Source organism: Aphis gossypii, chromosome 1 (assembly GCF_020184175.1).
Source record: "Aphis gossypii isolate Hap1 chromosome 1, ASM2018417v2, whole genome shotgun sequence".
NCBI classification, from domain to species: Eukaryota; Metazoa; Arthropoda; class Insecta; order Hemiptera; family Aphididae; genus Aphis; species Aphis gossypii.
The window spans coordinates 52,277,003-52,299,612 of record NC_065530.1 but is presented as its reverse complement, the minus strand read 5'-3'; the positions used below and the strand labels follow the sequence as shown (position 1 = coordinate 52,299,612).

Here is a 22,610-nt window from a genome sequence, read left to right as displayed (position 1 = left end):
ACACAAAACAAATCAACAGAAAACGAAAAACAAAAAAAAAAAGTAAATGAAAAAAAATCTATGTTATGCTCAAAACAAGACTATAAAACGAACCATACACAAACACGCCGAACGATCCCGTTAGGTATATACGCGTTGTCGGGAGAAAAAAAACTGAATTGTTTTCAACAACAAAACCGAACGGAGAAGAAAAAAAACTTTTTTTCCCGTGTCTCGACTTTAGATATATACAATAACGGTATTTGAAGACTATCGAAGGAGCAAAAAATATGAATATTCGGTAATACATAATACAAGTATAAATATACTGTAAAATCGTCATCCAGAGTATAAGAACGAAATGGACTGCAGTCTTCAGTCCACGGCCGCACAACAAAGTACAAGGACCAAATGCGATCTGTGAGTAAGTACATAGAATATTATTATATTTTTTCGTCGTTTCATCAAACTTACGTATTGTGTGATAGGTACTCTCGAAAACGTATTTTATGTTGTATCGTATAAGTCTCACAGGTGTATATTGAACTTTGAGTAGTATATCGCCATCGCACTCCGCGGTCCTGTCACTAAATGTGTTATATTTTACTCCAGTCGTATAGAAAGATTTAAAAAAAATATTAATTTCGAACTTAAACTTAAATCCGTGGTCATATACGTCATGATGATTCTCTAAAAATATGTTCATTATTTTTAATTAAATTTAATGTTATTAAAAACCATACTTTTAAATTTTTGAGATTGTTAGTACTATTTAAGAAGTATCTGGTGGCGATACAACATTTTTTAAACAAGAAAATATGACATTTTTTCTGTAAATTATTTTGCAAATATATTTTTAAAAATTTTTAAATTCAAAATTAAAACTAGAAATTTTTTAGTAGTTAAAATATTTGTAAAAAGGATAAAAGTCCTTAAAAATGGTTTTAAAAAAAATTAATATAGATGTAATGATATTTGATTTATTTTACTTGAACTATTTTGATGAATTGTAAATGTCGATAAATTAATACAAATTTCTAAAATGTTCACATCATTATAGCCCTCATATCTTGCAAACTAATTATCGTGGATCTATTATCCTTATGCATACACTAAGTTAAATAACTCTAAAACTACTCTTTCAAATTTTGATTTTAATACGTCCAAAAAAAAATTATGCGCTAAATGATTTACAGAAGAAAAATAAAGTTATTTATATCTCTATACTTGAAAATCGTTAGTAGTACAAAAAATCTCAGAATTAAAAAAATATGGTCTTCATAGTACCTACCTATTATTCAAAAATTCTAAAAATTTGTTTAAATAATTACGATATTAAAGAAAAACGGGACGAGCATTCTTGGTAATTCACCCTGTAAAGTAGCAGTGGTCGTATAGGTGATAATGTCTTTTAACACATACAAACAGAAACTTGTTACACACACATATTATTATGCATCTATATACATCGTGAGACTGTTACTACCGTATAGGTATAAGCGTGTTTGTATTACATATTCGTGCGGTGTATTGTAATACGGACGAACGACGTCCAGCACGGTAGTAGACACACACAGGTATGTCATAGCAGTGTATGTATAATATATTATTATAATTATAAAAATTACGTTACCATAAGCCGTATGATTTATTCGTGTTTGCACAAGGTCTGTTTGCCCGCGTTTTCCATGCCGCCTTCGGTAAATATTGGTCGCGAGTCGAACAAATCGGAAGCGTACAAACAGATACTAAAGAACAATATATAATATAAGCCATTGTATACACATACCACGATATTATAATAACGGTTATATAGGTGCTTTGAGTGTACTCTGGTTTGGTTTGTTTTTTTAAAATAATTACGTTAGCCGACTGGGAAAAAATCGGTGCTCGGTGCTGCCTGCCGCGTATTGTGTCGTAGGTAAAACAGTCGTTGTAAATTTTAGACGTTTTTAGTAGGTATATATTTATAAATTATAATCAATGATACAAAATAATTTGTAATTCCAACGCGTATATATTTACTGCGGCCCGTTTATAATTCGCCCATTTATATTCAAATTATCACGTGAACGCGGCGTACACATAATATACATATTAAACCGATATATAAAAATATATTCGATTTTAATCCCGGACGGACGCGAAAGTAATCGTCAAACTCCGGGCCAAACGACGGGATGAGAAGGGCGGGTCGAAGAATTTCCTAATTTATCGACTACGAGTGATGCTGCGGCAGGTACATCTATGTAGATTATTTGATCGCTGCAGCAGCTCCGATAACATTGGTCGTAGGCGCGAAGGAAGGGGAAACCAGAAAATCCGTCGACGCGTATATTCTATCGGAGCGATTAGCATAGAAATGGGGTTGGGAACGACTAAAATATATAAAAACTGCCGCGATAGTAGTACGGTGAGAGGAGGTGGGATGGAAAGAACGGAATACACTGTAGAAACTCCGAGGGAAATTGCCGGAAGGAACTCTGGAATAATGCGTGCGTGGCAAAAGTTTCGCGTGGGAGGTCGTATAATACTTAGTATTCTGTATTCAGCACTGCAACCACCCCGTACACACACATATATATATTTACGGTGTGTACTGCGCACTGACGTGTGCATCATTGAAGGTTTGTGGTGAATACCAAAAACTGCTGCTTTATGTAAATTTCGAGCGAGGGAAAAAAGATTTCTCGCAAGGGATTTGAATACAAAAATAGGAATATAAAAAAGGGCGCACCCGCTTTTAACGCGATTGCATTATTTATTGTTTTTTTTCTGTCGTTTTCACGACTCTGCGAAGCAATAGGAATATATATATAATATATACTGTACAGCTGTAGTATGCGTATTATATTATTATTATTTTTTCCGTCCAATAGCTATACTTTGTACGATACAATAATATAATACGATATAAAGTGCAATGGCGTTCCCGAAAAAACGCCATTTTTCATTAACGGCGCGTGTTTTAAACTTTCCGGTGGGTAACAATTAAAATATTATACGTTCTTATTCGATCGTAAATTCACAAAACGAATTATTACAAACAAACATGCATTTTTGTAGTAAAAAAATAAAAATATTAATCTTTGTTTTGCTTTTTCGGGGTTATATTGTATTTAAATATACAAAACAAGCAAAGAAAAATACTACCTATTACCTAATATATAGCGTGTTGTGTTACTGTTTTCTATTCACACGGTTTGTAATTTTATAAACCCAAAACTAAATACATATAAATTAATAAAAAATCATGAAAATAACTACTATTCATTTCTGTGATACATTTTTCATTTTTAAAACGTTCAATAAAAATCTAAAAATGTATCAAAAATGTGAAGACTGCATATTATATACTGCGCGTGTATATAAAATATCAAATACATTTTGTACACAGCTCTGCAATATTAAAAAGTAATTTTGTAATTATTATTTTATATCTGAAATAAAGCAGTGGTATTATTGTGCTGATTATTAAATATAACCTGTACGTCTGTTTTTTGTATGCAACTATAGTATAATAATCTAAAACAATTTCGATAATTAAAATATATTTGAACATTTAAATCATAATATTTTTAAAAGACTAACAATAACGTTATATTGGCAATGATCCCGTTGGATAAAAATCAAAATTATAGTTCACTATTAAAAAAGTGTACACTATACATATAACAGTATATTATGACGTATAGCTGGTATTATACCTATAGAATATGAATATTATTAGATTTTCCTTCAATATTATTCTATATTTTTTCGTTTATGAGAATGTGTAGCAGTATCAATCTATTCGCATATTAAAATATAATACCTATACACACTCGATGTTTTTTTCAAACAGAAAAATGAAAATCAATTATGCATTTCATAAACCGAGCCAAAAGTCAAACGCGGGTAGTAATTTGTATTTGTTATTATTATTATTTTCTTTTTACCGTTACGCTGCTGTCCACATATTAGTTTATCGCATGTAAGTGCGCGTACCTATGTATATATAAAATATACAAACAGGAGATATATGTGTACACTGTACATATACCTACCGGCTACCTATTTCAAGCTGTATAATATACGGCGAAAACAAATATTTTAATGTCAAAATATCGTACGACCTCCGCCGCCGATCGTATTCGTGTTATTACTTTATATACATGCCCACAATAATTATTATACACCGTCGTACTTAACTGATTCTCGTCGTAAAACCGGTGCCTAACTCAATTTGTTTTCGCGAAAATTAACGACATCGGAAGGCACAGATTTATCCAGTAACATATTACATTATAATATCACGATATTATTTTCGTCATTCTCTCTCGCGCACTGAATAAAAAAACAATAATGAATAAAGATGAAACGAATCTAACGAATTCCGACGGATTTATAGTGTGTATAGATGTCCCACATGACCACATCATATTGAATCGATCAATACTTGTGCTACGATTCCCCCATTTTTGAATGACGAAAAATTTTTGCAATTTTTTTAATAATAGCATACAATATATTCTTTCAGAACTAATGGATCGATATGCACATTATAATATTATATATAACCATAGACCATTGCACGTTGACACCCGTAATAAAACCTGGGCCTTTTAGTGTGTATAGGTATTATATTATATGACGTGGACAATGCTGTTTGAAATTTATCAACGAAAATGATTTTCCCGTCGTTCGGTATTTCGCGGCTCTCCCCCGCGTAAATAACGAGCTAGCAGGCGTGCACTCACATTCACTCATATTATTCTATAACAATAATATCCCACTTTGCACGATAATAAAATATCATACAGTCACAGAAGGTACTAAATACGGCTTACGCGCCTTCTATAAGATGTGTATGGACTGTCGGTTTTTTCCTGGACGAGAAGAAAAAAATAGTGACAAATACATAATATGCATGCCTTGTACGCTATTGCTTAAGATGTGTATACTATATGGCACGGGCTACTGAATCGTGTACACATTATTATGTACTATAATAGTTGTACCTAATGAATAAAATTGTCGCTTATTATATTGAATACATCGCGACAATAAAATGATAATAAAATGGTATTACAGACGACCAGAAAAGCGCAATCGAATTACCGCGAAACACGTGTGAAATAACTCTCGTACATTGTCGCGCGCGTATATAATGCGTATAATATTGTATTACATTGTACAAGCCCACGACTTCTGAATACGTGTTGTGTATAAGTAAATATACGAAAAGATGACATACAACAATATGTATCTACCTCGCGTATACCCGCAAAAAATGGTGCTTAAAATTCATGAGGCACCTATATCATAATCGTATATCGGGTATATATGTTAAGTATAATTTTATATTTTTTTCCGCCCCGACAGAGATCGTGAGACCGACCCGACAATATGGCAGCCTTGCGGGTAAATACAAACGCGTTACTATCTATACAATTTGTATAAGTATTTTATACTTTTATGTATACATTCATAAGCATATACAAAGTCACGAGACGACTATATATATAGTTTCAGGTGTATCGTGACGTAAAATCGTTCGGCCCATTTCCTCAGTTTTTCTTAATCAAATTAAAGTCATCTCAGAACCACCTATACTTATTTCTAAACTTTATATTCTAAGAAAAAATTGCCTAAAAATTCAAATCAAATTCATATTATAAAGCATTTTTAAGATAAATAAATTATTAACATTTGTGATTACTATAATTATGCAGATATCCCTTCAATTATTAGACACATTATTATGCTAGTTATAGAGTATAATTATCAATTCAATAATATTAAGATATTTTGAGTGAATGAAAAGTATGAATGATCTCCACGTTGGATCTTGGCATGTGCATGATCCAAGGCACATTTTACTAAAAATATTAAATTTAATGTCTCACAGAGCAATCCAATTATTTATAATATAGCTTTTGAAAATTTATTTTAACATTTTATATACCTAATAATAATTGTATTTCTTCTTTCAAATAAAATAGTATTTTATGCTTATTATTAAAAAAAATTTAAAGAACTGTTGTAAAAATAATAAATAATTGTATGAGTGCCTAAAATATAGGGATACAATTTCGTTTTTTATATTACCTAATGCCATGTTTATAAATTTGTTCTATTGACAAATATGTATACCTACTTATAGTTCTGACATATGACAATAACTGTATTTTATGAAGCCCTCGAAAAAAAAGCTCAGATGGATCGTTCGCTGCATAAAATACAGAATGTACGCATCACCAACTTAAAGTGTCGATGAGGTTTACGTGATATTATTATATGTATAATGTATAATGTAGTTTTGAACTCATTAGTTCATCTAAAAGTTACGTTTAATTTATCAACCATGATAGTTGTATGTTTGATGTTTTACAAATTTTATAAATCATTTCAAACTTTCAGAAAGCTACGTAGTACCTAAGATGCGCAAACACAATAGAAGTATAAAATATTTTAGATATATTTACATGAGGCTGTATACAATAACCTAATCTTTTTATTATTTTGATGAAGATTGTTACTATATTTAACGGGGGTTTTCTTTATTATAATACTATTTGAATAAACTTATAAAAATACATGTGTATTATATATATTATACACTATATCGTACGGAAAATACGGTTTTGAAAATACGAGTTCCATTCGGGTTACACTTTATATACAGTATATATAGGGCTCTATGCAGAAAATGACTGACAGTATATAATATATACATATAAATATTATAGTCAATATTATATATTTTTATGCAGCATACAATATTTTATACGAACGCCATAATTTATTTCAATCTCGCATAGAGTGAAGTTTTTTATGTGGAAACAAGTATAACAACACCATATACGCCGGATGATGGAAATGCGCGCATCAATTTGCTTAATAAATATTATTATTTATTTATTTTATTTTTTTAGAATTTATATCGCGTGGTTGCAATCATTTTTGTAATTGGAAAATATTTTTACGACGCGAATGCACGTTTTCCTTTTTGTTCCGATACCATTGTTATTGTCATATTTTTGGTTTTATACTAGCTGTTGTGAACTCGCGATAACAGTGAAATTTACGATGTTTTTTATAGGCCAAAAGTTATAGAAATAGATGGGGTATATCTGAACTGAAAATCCTACTTAAATATATTCAAGATCAAAAATAATGAATAAAACAATTGAAACGTTTTTGCAAAAAAAAAAAAAATGGTTGTAATAACACGATAAATAAAGTTATATTGTGCAAAATTAAACGAATTTTAACGATACTAATTTTTTTAGGTGTATTATTTAATTATTTTAAATTATCTATGTGTAGTCTAAAATTATTTATAAAAATGTTTTAATAATTGTTAATATTTTTTAAATAAACCAACAATAAAAAAATTACGCTTAAATAAATGATGCTATTGCGCCTGTACCTGTGCTTGCTAGTTTTTCAAAAAATTGTTAACATTTCGAAGAAAAAAAGTCACGTTGATCGTGAAATAATTCATTAATATACACTGTAGAAACAAAATTTATAAAATATAGTGCATATACCTATCATGTATATATATATTTAAACATAAAATGTGCATTGATAAATATTCTATGATTTAATATGTATAGCTCATATCCATACATACATGGCAATATTGGATTGAATGATAGATAACTGATGACTGATGAGTATAATATAATTCACGGATGTATGTTTGTATGTATAGTTTCAGTTTATGTGTGCGGGGAGTGACAGATACATTCGGAATTTATTGCACTGGCGCAATGCGCGTTGTAAAAACCCATAGAATATCATTTCGGAAGTATGGCTAATGAAAACCACCACTCTCCAAAACTCGGTCGTATATACGTCGTGTACATGTACATGCATATATGTGGTTTTTATGTACATATACAATGTATGGGGCGGTAAAGAGCAGCAAAAAAATAAAAAATAAATAAATATAAATACCAACGAGAAACTTTGGTCCATTAACCCGATATATGTGTAAGTATAATGCTATACAGAGTTCGTATAATATTTGCTCCGAGCAAATCGAACGACTTCCACAAGCAGTGACGCTCCGCTATATAATTTGTCACAAACATACACATTTCCTCCGCCATTTTATATCGGCGCTCATTATCTCGTCGAATGGTTTCCGACTTTATATGCGCTGCTCGCGCGCGTTCGGACGTCTTATATTTTTTATTCGATCAATTCCGGAGATGTACACAATATTCTCCGGGACAACTTCGGACATAAATATTGTCGTATTATTTATGTATACATACGCGTTCGCGACATTTTAAGTCTTCACTCCGTCTGTACACGGTCGTCATAACGCGTATATATGTTTATGTTTGCGAAGTTATGTATATATACTCGTCTGTTATTATGCATCATTCATTCGCTATATTATACAGTATACGCATTATATATATTATATACAATCGTGTAAGTTGTATCGATTTTTTTTTCATTTATTTATTATATAAAAGTTCGAAGGCCGCGACATTTTATCGCGTAGTTATCGCTCGAGTACAGCACGAGTCCTTCTTCGTCATTCGTGTGATACATTATTTGCGATCCTTATATTATTTAAACCTACACATATGTATTATTAGAAATAAGTTTTTATAACGACAACCGTATTTTAGAGAAAACAAAAAAATAATATTAATAATATTAAAAAAAAAAAAAAAAGGGAACCGTAGCTTAATGATGCCGGTTTCGAATTCGAATATATATTATTCGTGTATTGTAGACGGCTGGCGTATGGGGGCGTATCTATCTATATATATTATATTATACCGAGTGAAAAAAAAAGTCTCGAGAGGGATATGAAATGCGTATAATATTAGTGTATATAATCGCTGCGACGAGTGTGAGAATTTCGATATACGAAAGCCGACGGTTATATATCCCAATTAGAAGGGTTTTAAAAACACGAGACTGTATAATATACGTATATACATTGTATTATATACTGTAGTATTTATAAAAATATATATGAAGGGTTCGAAATTTACGGATTATATAGTATTTTAAGTATACACATGCGCGACGACGTTCGTTATTATACGACCTTTTCTCGAATACACATTGTTCTAATATATATATATATATTTGACATATTCGAGTAAATTCGTGTATATATGACAGAAGAGTAGAAAAAAAACGTTAATTAGGTCTGTATAGGATTTTATATTTTTACATCTATATATATATATATATAATAAATAAAATTAAGAAAAAAACGGATGTCCCGACAACGATAATGATCGCCTAGCCGACCACGCGCGTCAGTCAGTCACATGTATATGAGCGTGTATTTACTTGTTATATACTTATACATATTATATAGATATAATTATGTGCATCGTATATATATTTTCCATTGAATATGCAGTGCGTAAATAATGATAATATATATATATATATACAAGAACGAATATATTATTATACTTTGTAGTAATATATGTTATCGAGAAAACGACACTCCACTATATGCCGCTGCGATATTCGAGATTTTTGAGGCGGTTTCTAACGAAAAAAATCAGAAGAAAAATTGCGGCGGCGATACGGTCGGAAGCCTTTCGGCCCGTGATAGCTATACAGTACACACACATAAATATATACGTTCATGTATAACGTATTATAACAATAAATACATATATATATGATATGCATAAGTATAATAGTTCGTGGAAGCCTACGATTGTGTGTGGTTTACAACTGGTTCGTGGTGGATGTATAGCACGAGATTTTTACAAGTATGCGTACAAATATTCGGTGGCGGCGGTTCGACCGTGTGTATACAGAAATATAATATAAATGTAGTTGTAAGTCACGAGCAGACACGCCTTATGTGCTGCCGATGTTTGGTCGGTTTTTTGAAAAAGAAAAATTACGATCCTGAATACCTCAACGACTTACGAGTATATAATATATAATTATACGTATATGATATACGTTTAACACATTTTACTTAGACTTAACAATATCAATCGTATGTTTGAGAAAACCGATTTTCCCAGGATCTATGGCTTACCCCTTAAGCTCCTTAGAGGTGCACATCTATAGTCTATATCCATCTAAACCACACGATATTTGAGTTTATATAATGCTATGTCAGTCATACACATAAACTCATCTGATGTAACGCCAATTATAATATATGTACACAGCACTTATATGATTATCGATTAGTTACTTATTAATTGAATACTTTAGCAATCCAGAACGGACTGTTTTTCAGCGAGCTCATTATATAAACAGAGGAACCTGCGCTTGATATTTAAATCGTATTATTAATCAGCTATTAACAAAAAAATTACCTAGATGGTTCGATCTATAACTATATACAGGATAATTTACTCAAGCATGATGCTAAGCATATTTTTCTTTACCATATGATTTTGGGTATTTTTAAGTATACTTACACTTATCATACTATATTATGAAATACTAAGATATTAATGTTATTAAAGGAGTGTCTTGTTATTATGATACCTACCTATTTATTATTTTTTTTTACACAAGAATCAATACTTTTCCAATATATTTGTATAAAATAAAATTTGAAAAATGTTGATGTATCTAAATCGTTTTTTTAATGAGTTTGAATTTAGAGTTATTTAACAATAGTATAATTAACTGAAGAATAAAAATAAAATTATAAAATTAAATATGTTATAAAAGTAACATCGACGTGTTACTATTTTTTCCGTATCTATGGTAGGATCCTGCCTATCTCTAATATAATTTTAACACCTATAAATTTAAACATGCAAAGTCAATTGAATATTTATTAAAATAAAAAACAACAGAATAGATATGATAATTATTAACTTTGCATGGTATTCATCACTATCATTATTTTAGACTTCCCTTGAAACACAGCCTTGGCAACGCACATCGGCTAAATTATCGGCAGAAATAATATAACTTGTAAGGCTATATACATGCAATATGCAAGACGTACTGTGACCATTGTGGGCACGTCATATTATAAATTATCATCGTGCATATCACAAAATGTTTCACACTGTAAATGGACACGGCGAAAGAACATAGTACTAAAATATAAATTACAAATTATAGACACACAGAAAACCGTAGTTGTCAAAAAAAGAAAAAACTGTAAAATATGTTCGACATTTCAATAAAATGAGCTAATGGGTCAAGGAAAATAATAAATATTCATCATGATAATAATTATTTTGTAAGTACCTATAACGGTATACCACAAACGCTGTGGCGATGATTTAGTTATTTGTTTAATTCAATAGATTAATATTTAATAATATTTTAACATTATTCTAAAATGTGTCTTAAAATTCATTAAATAGGTATAAGTAATTTTGATAGTTACGTATTATTGTTAAATCTGTTATTATTTTCTATTATTATTTATATGAACTTATCTATATATACCTACATTTTAAAGTCTTATATAAAGTTGCTGACTATATTTGTATTACAATATTTTATCTCATTGCATGGTTTTTGTTTATTAATGCATTAATAATATACAATATGTATAATTCAAATAATAAAATATAATATTTTAAATATATTAATAAATTCGCACTTTACTTTTTATCAATAAAAAATAAATACACTTCAAATGTGTTTGATGGTTATCTGCGTGTAGATAAAATTTAGTATTTAAACTATTATATTTAGTATACTAAAATATATGTTTGATGATTATATAACTATAATATACCTATTATGTAGGTATCATATATATTATCATAATATATGAGCGGTTTCACGATATTTTTTTTTTTTTTTATGAAACTTCCCATGAAACATTGTCGGCGTATAATATATACTTGATCCGTAAAACATAGAAGCGTTTAGCGTAATTATGATGTTATTACGATTATATATTATTATTAAACGTGAATAAAAATATGCACGAGTCGACCGCGAGAAATTAAACTCCGAATTTCGGATTATATATACCTACCCATTATTAATGATAAAAAGAGTTGTCACAACGTTTCGCATGAACATTTTTTTCAATAAATTATATCAATAATGTGTGTGGATCCTACGTTTAAAAAAAAAACTTGTGCTGTATACATACGAGACCACGTATTAAAAAAAAAAAAAAAAAATTAAACAACAAAAGCATCTCGAGCATAACGCGTTTAGCTGTTGTCGTGTATGTATTATAATAGTGTAATCCGCGATGGACAGACAGATAGCAACGCGACGCTGCAGTTGTAAACGTCAATGACGAAAATTATATACACTTAATCTGTAAAATAATAGCCGTCGTGATATTGAACGACACGAAACTGATTATTTCCGAACACGGCGGTGCAGTTTGGGTGGAGTTTAATTTTTAATTTAAATTCCCGATCGCCACGATTTTCCCAGACCGCGATTGGGCGAGTATATAAAATAATAATATATTATACATGTGGATTACCTGCGCCGACGATATAATCTCTTTTCGATTCGTATAGCCATGTAAGGTATATATAATATTATAGAAGACGCTCGAGATTATTTCGTATACTTTGTATATGTAGTATATAATATCCGTGGGTAAAAATATTTTATAAAACAAACGGTTCTATCCAAACGATCAAACTTAACGACAGAATAATGCGTACGATATGAATATATCATACTATCTATACATAATATATTATAACAATCAAGATGATGATCGTCAAGACCCGAAATCATTAGATGTAAAATATACCAAATTATAAAATATTTCAAAGAATTTTGAACGACAACTCCACCTCCCGCGATTTAAATTTGTATAACAGACACGATGGATAATATATTATAATATGGTTAAAATATTATAATATTGTGCAATAGTCTATTCAGGAGAGTGCAACTGAATTTCGTTACTTACAAACGTATATTTTAATATAATAATAGTTATATGTCAAATTTTTTTTATTTATTGAGGACTACACATAAAATATTGAACGTGTACCTGTACCGATGGCATAAACAACTTTTTGCTCGCTTAAAATTCTAAGTAAATTATAAGTTTTTTCACTTTTATGTAAATTATTGTATGATACGCATAGCCACTGACAACACATTAACGTTCTGCGCTGTAATATGTCTGCGTAATGAAAATGATTATTAACGGAAGATGCATAATATAATAAAATAGTAATATAATTGCTCGAGGTGTCTGGACGTTTTTCAAAATATCGCACGTGTATGGTCGCGTAACCTTTCCCGCCATCGTATAATATACGTATACAATATGTATACTATACAGCTAGTATTGCGGGTGTGAAACAATATTAAAATCGGTATGGACAGAGTGAAAATCGTTGTCGCACAATAATATAATATATTAATATGCATGTTTTAGCTACAGTATTGAGTATATATATATTTGTGATACTATCGTATTATATGGTTTTAAATTATAATCGTTAGAAAACACGTTTTCCGGCACGAAAGTGCACGACGTATGCTCTCATACAAATACGACTTTTTATTTTTAATCGTGGAGGTAAATAATCTATGTTAATAAGCTTCTAAAATAAATATATGTATATACATACATATACATGTATTGGTATACTATGCGCATAATATTATCTTCGTATAATACGAATCTATCTATGTATACCTATTTATTATTTAAAATAATATACGATTGTTTATATCGTATAATTAATAATATATTATGCATATTATATAGGTTTTACAATGTACAATCGATTTTGTATATTAATTGTGTGAATATAATATGATATTGCAGATATGCATACTGGAAAATATAACTTTGAAAAATGTTCTATGCAAGTTTTAAAACAGATATACATATCATAATAATTAATATTTTGTTAGTAATTATATGAGTCAAATGCATGTAACCTATAAACGTATATTTTCCACTTTGCTCCAATAAAATCTTTACACGTCAATTTTATATGAATAATAGGGTATCATAACATATAAAGGTATAACTACAATAAATAATATAGTCGTCACACAAATACTTTGTGTATACATAGAAAACCATGTACAGAAAACAAATACCTGTAGTCATATTCTTAAAAGATATATATTAATGTGTAAAAATGCAGTGTTAACGCGTATTATTAGTATGCAGCGGGTAGTATTACAGTAGGTGGATGCTGTGAACAATGAGCGTTATGTTAAATACAATATTATATTAATGGGATTAGTATAAAAGCTCACACATTTGACGAGTGTATGAATACAGCGATGAATGTGTAAAGAAATTTACTTACATATATAGTATATAGTTATAAATATACATATTATTATATGCATACATTATATATAGGTTATATATAGCTAAAATCACGACGGTCGACCAAATTTCGGACACTACGAGAAATCCGTTGCCGACATCATACTATATCATTGTACATCGGGATGGTGCGCTCGTCAAGGGATAATAATAATAATAAGTATATACATATACAGAAATGGGGTGTGTTTTTCGTCTCTCTCTCTGTCTCTTACACACACCTCCCTTTCGTCCTGTCACTGCTCACCACGTTGTCGCATTGCTCGTTCACATACGTATATACGTATACGATATACACATGTTATTATTATTATTATTGTGTTATATACGGTCGCCGCCATCCCCGTCGTAGTCGTCGGCCATCATGGCGGCATCGGCATTCCATGTGTGTATATATATACGAGTATAATATATTATTATGTGTGTGAGTCTGTGTGTGTGCACGTGTATTATTGTGTGTACGAGAAATCCGGTGCGGTGGCAGTGCAGTGTGCCGAATAGAGAAGAGGCGGTGGTGTGTGGTGGCGGCGGCGACGGAGACGATTATAAGATGCCGACCGACTGGAGCCAAGAACGATCGCCGACCTTATATATATATATATATATAGTGTGTTTGTGTGCGCGTGTACGGCGGCTACTTATATAGGACAGACACGCGTTTGTGTGTGTGTGTGTGTTTGTGGATGTAAGATCGTCGCATATGCGAGTTCCGGACCGACAAAAGCTAACGTCCGTGTCGTGTGTACAGAAGAGGGCTAAAGTCTTGGGTTATATTATACGAACGTATACATATATATATATATATCATACGATTTCCGACAGTACAAATACATAATATTCTTTTGACGGCGTTTTCCGATATATTTTTCCTCTACGTTTCCGGACTTTTATGTCAGACGGATAACATACACGATATAGCGTATACGCGTCATTAAAATAATAATAAGGGAAAACAATAAAAACCCGTATTATAAATAATTGTATAATATATTAATATATCATACAAAAATAAAATATATTGTGTAAAGCAGGGCGCCAGTGCCTTGATATACCTACATATTATATCGATATTATATTATAATATAATTAATATTATCACCGGTTACCGCGTGAGTGTAATAAAATTTCTAATTTAAATATTAAAAAACAACAAAACTATATACTGCATGAATACACTTGTATTTAGCATTATATATATGATGTATACGATTTAGTCGTCGGTTTACGGTACAGATTGTATTAATTTCATCTAATCTATACAATATATTATACAAACTTGTACAATAATTATGAATATGTACATTCAGTAATACCTATAGGTATACATATTATATAAATTGTGTTTATGAATACATACAAATGAGTTTTGGGGAAAAAAAGATTTATAAAACTTTTCCATAATATTATGTATTTTGTAGAATACAATTTCATAAAATTTGTTTTTATATTTTCACATTTCCTTTGGTTAATATTAAATAAGTATGTTAAAACTGCAGAAGATATTTCGATAACGCTTACATTTTTATAATTTACTGTATAATATGTTTTTTAAATTTCTTTACGTCTTCTGTAATTAATGACTAATGTGCAGATAAATAATGAAAATTCTTAGATTATTGTGAAATTCTGTTTTGTTAAGATTATGTATTATCAAGATTAGTTGAATGTATAATAGTTATATACAACGCAATATAATTGTTATAACAACTTCAACGTGTGAACGTACTCGTAAATCTTACACGTACAATTATAAAAATTATAAGATACGCATATCGTACTTATAAATATGAGGTCCGTAGTTGAATTCAATATATAATTTTAATGTGTAGATTTCAAATAAAAATAGGTATTATTGAAATAATTTTTTTTTTTAATATCTATAAAATGCAAGTATATTTTAGACACTCACATAAGCGTATACGTGTATATTATTAAGATATGTAATAATCCTAGCTGTAATTTTTACTGATAATATTTTCAACTTAAGAAATAATTTATATATTTTATGAAAAAAAATAATAATGCCACGATTTCATATTATTTTGTCTAGTATGTACGATTCCATTTTAATTACTTGTCTGCTAGAAAGACTTGAAAGGCATCTTTCAAGTAAATTTAGAACAATATTATAAATCAAAGTATACGCTCATCACTCACGCGTACGAGTACGTCCGCCTAGCAAAACGTCCAATGCCGCTACAAAGTGACAAACACAAATTTATTTTGCACTTGGCCACTTTATCGAAGGAGTTTCGCATCGTAAAATACGCCTATTTAAATACGGTTATTATTTATTACGAAATAAATTAGAAGATTCGTGTGGCCGTAACGGTTAGCTCTTTTGTACATTATTATTAATGTTTTTGTTGAGATGCCAAACACAGTATTTTCAAATTATCAACATAATATATACTAAAATACATTAACTTTAATTAATTTGTTTTTTTTATTCATACTATACACGTTTTTAAAAGCTCTAATTTTTTTGTAATATAGTTGACCCAAAATATAAAGAATTATAATTATGAACAACAATATATTATTAGTTAAATTAAATAAATCATGTTTTCTGTCTCGTGTATTTTGCTTTTATGTGTATATATAATATATAAATAAAATCTAATACTATTGCTTTTATATTATATAACGTAGAACAAATTTAAACTTTTTTGTATAACAGCGCTTTTTTGCTCTATTTGACCGTTATATAAGTACACATAATAAATTATTCAAGAATGTTGATTTAATAGACATTTGAAAAAAAATATACTTTTTTGAAGTAACTGCTCTCAAAGGATTAAAATTGGCTTTCCTTCAATCTGTTGGCACACTTTTAAAATTAATTTGAACAGAAATGGCGACTGGTTAGTGCGGTGTTTTTATAATAATATTATATAATATATATAATAACAATATTGTAATAGTTTAGAAGATTGTATTACATGCAACTTGCATAGGTATAGGTAGTATGAAAAATAATTCCTGACGTATGGCACATATAAAACAAATTACAGTAAAATCTCCTCAAACGAACACCTCCCAATAATGCACTTATTTTTTGGCGGACCATTTTCACTAATTTTTAATGGGAAAACCTCTGAATATTAGATACCTATATTTTAATATTAAAATATATTTTAAAAATAATGACAAATTAAAGACAGAAAAACATGCTAACACTAGAATGTACAACAAACACTGATTTTTCATACAAAATTGAATTTGTAATTTATGTTATTGTATGTATTTTTTATATATTTTTAAAATATTAAAACTATTATTTATAATATTAAAACATTAGATACTTAAAGCATATTTGAATTAAAATTATGCGATATTAGCACAATTTTTTCTCTTTAATATTTACTTTTATGAATTTCAAAAAAAAAATATTCTCTGAATAGTAGACAATAATTCGGTGACCGACAGTGTCCGTTATTTCAATGTTCCGTGTTTAACTATTTATGAATTTCACTTGAAAAATCCTGCAGGTTGCGCTTCATAGTGTATCTATCCTTAAATATTTTATGCCAATAAAATTTCAGTAAATATTAACAGATATATTTTTATGGTTGTATAATATTAGACGAGTACCAATGGGAGAGTTAAGTTGTTTTTTGATAGTTGCGTTGAGTATACAATATAATTTAATACCTATTATCTGTACGGTTATACAGTTGAATTATACTTTAAACTTTAAAGGAAGCCAAATTACAAATGATTTTTTTGTCGTCAGTCGTCGAGGCCTTTCGTTATCTCCCGTGCGTCTCAAATACGAGCTAAAACGTTATACATTATATTAATATATTCTGTTAGTATATTTGTTAATCGGATAATTTAAAACGAACGTATAAATTAGCATGTCGTCACCGCGGTGTAATAATGTAGGGTTTTTATTATTAAATTTCAACTCACTCGACTTGTCTGCGCCCGGCTAATGGAGACTAATGAAACAATTTAGTATTTACACATTAATTGGTATTTGCGAGGAATATATACGTTATACGTCGAACGTGCTCCGCAATAACAGTTTAATGTTATAACAGACAAAATTATAGTTAACTTAAGCAATTTATAAATATATATATATATATACATAAGTATATGTTCGATATTATATACTTATACACATACAGTCTCACACGGTGCTAAACATAAATATAATAGTTTTGGATTGATATAACAAATAATGATAGACACACATGACGATGATGTACATGGGCAAATAAAGAAAATTAAACTTGAAGTTGTACATTCTTATCTATCGTAAGATAACATGCTTACCTATATAGTATATATTATGTATTTATATTGAACATGCCCACTAGTTGTAGGTACCTCGCCGTCGAAACGAATCACTGAACCGCAGCCACTTTTTTTAATCAACCATAATATTAATATAAATTTCCGTGAACTCGAAAACATGTATTTTTACCGACCGTGGAAAACATTTTAAAGCGAATACTTATAATAATTATAAAATATAATATTATATTATACGATTTCATATCGAAAATTTGACCGAAAACTTGTTTCGATGTGTATACTGGTCGTCAATCCTCTCGACAATGACGTCAGTATCCGAAGATTTTACACGAGAAGATGACATTTCTAGTTAACCGTCGCGTCGCGTCCATACTTCATAATAATATATTATACTATACATATATACGTACCTAGTAAATATCTTATTTTTGTACCAAAATAAAACGAGTCTTCGACGGGGGTGTATGCGTACAGTATATATTATTATATCAGAGACTATACATGTACAGAAAATGGAAACAGTGTTCGACCAATAATATCGTGATGTAAACGCCGCCGCCGCTATTTTTAATCGCAGCATCGCCATGGTGGTCTCTCAATCTATAAACATCGCGTCGTCGAGTGAACTTTTTAGAGCCGTTTAATACTGCACACAGACCGTGCGGCCGCGTAAACAATATGATGATCTAATATCGGATCGCTCAATCCGAAATAGAAACTGCAACTAAAGTCGTGTGTTTCGCACCCCGAAAATCGAGTATTTGCGATAAAACGTAATCGGGTGCGCCAAAAATAAGACGTTTCTCCGAAACATCGATCGGACGAGTGTTTATATTAGAATATATAATAAATATAGGTTAACACTCTCAGCCGTTTCGCGAAGGAAAACTACGTCCGACTTGTGTACGCATCGACTACGATGCATATACAATTTATTATATGGTCGAATATAAAACTAATAAAACTGTCCACAAACCCGATGTAAATATTTATATAACGTATACACTGTGTCAATCAGTATAGATGAACACATTCGTTTAAGTTACATCGTTTATTAGCTTATATTGAGAGACGTCACGTGTATTGTATACATATATATTATACCTACACACTTATATAATAAATTTTATTTCACTATAGACAAAAACAAAATAACATTTATCTACTTTTCTATAAGTGATTTTAAATTATAACAATATTATACACTTCATATTGTACTATAACAATATATAACTGCAATCAATACAAATAGAAAAATGTTTGAAAAACTATTATTTTTCTATGGTTAGGTAATAATTCAAAAATGCCAAAATACCTAAGAAATAGGTTGTTAATTTATTTATTAATTTTTGTAATTAATTAGAATTTGAATGACAACCAAATAGCACCAATCACGTATACCTTCAAAATTGAGAAAATTAGTCAACAGAAAAATAAGTGAGTGTTTATGTATCACATTAGTATAGTTTATATTAATAAAAAGACATCATACTGTCCTGTATCCATACTAAGTACAGGTATATTATTATATTATGCATTGTATAATAATGATATAAGTTATAAATATATTTTTAACATGGCTAAAATATATCAGCTTAGAACAGTATAAACTGGCAATATAGGTATTTGTTCAGCATAATAGATTATTACATTTACTAAAATAGTACCATAGCATAAAGCCATAATATATAATAAATAATAATTAATTATAGTATATCATACATATATAGTTGTATAATACCATTGCTAAAGGGGTGCACTTATTTTCCACAGTATTATTATTATTTTCTCTCTTTTTGCGGTCGTCGTAAAACCCAACAAATGTAGGTTATCAACGCTACTAGTAATAAATAAATTCGAACGGGGCAAAAACGAAAAAAAAATAGTTTCGACATAAATGAATGGAAATTATAGGTTCCACGCAATATTATATAGCATTTTCCGAACGCGAAAGGCGTTTTAAGGAAATTGCATTGAGGGTCCAACCCCGATTGCCCGATTGGTTCTTTACGTACTTATACCAACATATATATATATATTTATTTAGACGATGAACATAATAAGTCTGATAGAGTAATAAATTACAAAAAAAAAATATAAAGTTTTTTTACTGAATCCATCTTGTTTGGATAAAATCGTAAAAACTCGACATGAACTAAAAATATATATATATACATATTACTATATAAGAGCCATCTTCGGTGCCAAACAAGTCACGGAAGAAAATAATAAAAAAAAAATACAAAAAATTAATTAAGATGTTTTCGCGATTTTAAACCGGTTTTAATTAATTTTCATAAGATGTATATTATATATTTATAACATAACCAACTCGTTCAACACATACCTAATAATTTATGTTAAAATATAGTGTCGTTAGGTTAGGTTAGTTAATATATTATAATACACATACGAAATGCTGATGTGCGTATAATTTAAATGGAAATCAAAATAAAAGCATACTACACATTCATTATGTATCTGACAAATAATTTATTGAAATTAGCATAATTCTTATAAATGTTTTTATTATTATTTTGGTCTTAAATTTTGGGTTCAACACTAAAAATATACATAATAAATTGAATTATTTAGTTATGAATCATCAATGAAAGATATAATATTATTCCCAATACAAAACACAAAAAATGAGCATTGACAATGTACTAACAAAAATTCTAATACAGACACAAAGTAGGCATAACGAAATACATCTACAAGACTATATATTATACGTATTATTGAATGAAAAATAATAATTTAAAATACTTTAAACAAAAACGGTTCTATTATTTTACCATATGAAAAATATTCTAATAAAACTAAACTGTTTAAATGATGACCTTACAAAATATGTGGGAATTAAATGTCTATGAGATTTTTTTAAAATTAAATACTAATTATAGCATATGTAAAAAAATTCTCAGCGGATTTGGTAACAAACAATTTAAAGGGCCCAAACAGCAGTATAATAGTGTCATTCTTAATCAGCCCATTGCTCGTACTTAATAATTTACTAAAATTTGTTCACATATATTTTATAAACGTATTTTTTTTTTTTTTTACAGGTTTCCGTATCGTTTCATAAACTTTTAGGTTCGATGCCGATTCATTAATACATAATGTTTTCAGATATCTACTACATTGCAAAATCAACACCGAAAAGGTCCTACAGTCTTGACGATGATTACGATATTATATTGCCGCCGTGGTACGACCTCTCAGCGCGAAACCGTCTACAATATCATATTACTGCTGCTGCAGTCGGTTTCGCGCAGTCGACGTCGTAATTTCCGTTTAGTCGCGATAATGCGATGTAAAACGCTGCAAAACGACCGCGACTAATGAAACATAACAAAAACAAAAACGTCTTTTGTCCATGCGAAACGACGTTTTATATTACTATATTATTATTGTATTATTGTGTAATAAGACTTACATACGAGTCGGGTAGGCTTGAAAGCCGGGAAGTGTATATAGTATATATATATATAGTATAAGTATCGGTGAGTACGTTTGTCGCGTGTGTGAAGTGCGCTTGCGCGTGCTGTTTGGTAATATAGCATTATTATGTACATATATAGGTATTGTACACCAACATACGTAAATAAAGTTATTTTTTATATATATATCATATAACATTATATATGTGCTCGTTCCGGTCACGCGAAGATCAAACCGGCGCGTATCGCGTTCGGCCCGTGACGACGTCATAATATTAATAATAATAATAATGATAATATAATGTCGCGACGTCGACGGGCGCTTTACCCGCCTTTACCCGAATACATGAGTATGCACTTGGAGGACAAGCCGACAGTGGTATACTATTATATTGTTTTATCGTTCCCGATTCGCGTGCGTCGAAAAATTGCGTGCCGTAATGCGTATACCTTATAATTTACTTCCTATATATAATTAAAATATGAGTAGGTTTTATAATACGAGTAAATACATTCAGTGTTGAATCTAAGTATACTTTAGGGGGCGAATGCCCCCCTTTGAAATCTCTTTCGCACCCTCTGACAATTACAACTTTCAACAAAATGTACTTATTTATTAAATGCACAATACTCGTTATACGATTACCGCACTCTGCAATGGCGTT

At 29.8% G+C, this 22,610-nt stretch overlaps 1 long non-coding RNA gene across 1 annotated transcript; it reads left to right on the top strand.

Annotated features, from left to right (window-relative positions):
- Positions 1-340: 340 nt before the first annotated feature.
- On the top strand, positions 341-22,353 carry LOC126548983 (uncharacterized). The gene is made up of 3 exons (XR_007603118.1): positions 341-403; positions 19,866-19,939; positions 21,571-22,353. It is a non-coding gene; the product is annotated as an uncharacterized LOC126548983 (long non-coding RNA).
- Positions 22,354-22,610: the final 257 nt, after the last annotated feature.